This window comes from Chrysoperla carnea (genome assembly GCF_905475395.1).
Source record: "Chrysoperla carnea chromosome X unlocalized genomic scaffold, inChrCarn1.1 SUPER_X_unloc_101, whole genome shotgun sequence".
In the NCBI taxonomy this organism is placed as follows: Eukaryota; Metazoa; Arthropoda; class Insecta; order Neuroptera; family Chrysopidae; genus Chrysoperla; species Chrysoperla carnea.
This window is the reverse complement of record NW_025408047.1, coordinates 19,662-20,460: the sequence shown is the minus strand read 5'-3', so window position 1 is coordinate 20,460 and position 799 is coordinate 19,662. Positions and strand designations below refer to the sequence as shown.

At 21.2% G+C, this 799-nt stretch overlaps 1 non-coding gene across 1 annotated transcript; it reads right to left on the bottom strand.

Annotated features, from left to right (window-relative positions):
- Positions 1-433: 433 nt before the first annotated feature.
- Positions 434-552, bottom strand: LOC123303565. The gene has a single exon (XR_006535674.1). It is a non-coding gene; the product is annotated as a 5S ribosomal RNA (ribosomal RNA).
- Positions 553-799: the final 247 nt, after the last annotated feature.

Genomic DNA, 799 nt, shown 5'->3' with positions numbered 1-799 from the left:
TTGTGTATTTTCGGTCCTATATATAGGACCAACATATATTATTAAATAAGAGTATATTATTTTTATTAAAAAATATATATATATATATATATATATATATATATATATATATATATATATATAAATATAAATTATTGAAATAAAATTAAACATTATTAAAATTTTGTTATAATTATAAGCGATTGCTATTTCTAAAAATAAATAAATTTCATAAAATTTATATTATTTTATATTCATTTGAAATATTAAAAAAACTTCTCGCTTTAAAGTAACCATGATATGAGTTATAAATGCAATAAAATTTTATACAAAAAATAATATTTATTTGTTGATGAATAATATAAAAGGTTTACATTTCTAAATAACATATATTTATATATGGTGTGTAAAAAAAAAGAAAAGAAGAAAAATAATTTATATTTTTAATATAAAAAGGCAACCGCACACAGTGTTCCCAAGCGGTCACCCATCCAAGTACTGACTGTGCCCAATGTTGCTTAACTTCGGTGATCGGACGAGAACCGGTGTTTTCAACGTGGTATGGCTGTTGCCAGTAATAAATGAAAATTTTTACAAATATATATTTTTCATAAATATCATTAATATTAAAGTATATTATTAAAATTTTCAATGAAGTAATCAATTTAAATATATACTTATTTATTATACCATATATTTTAAATAAAAATGCAACCGCACACAGTATTCTCAAGTGGCCACCCATCCGTGGTACTGACTGTGGCAAATGTTTCTAAACTATTATTTTATAAAATATTTATACAAAAAATAATTTACTCTT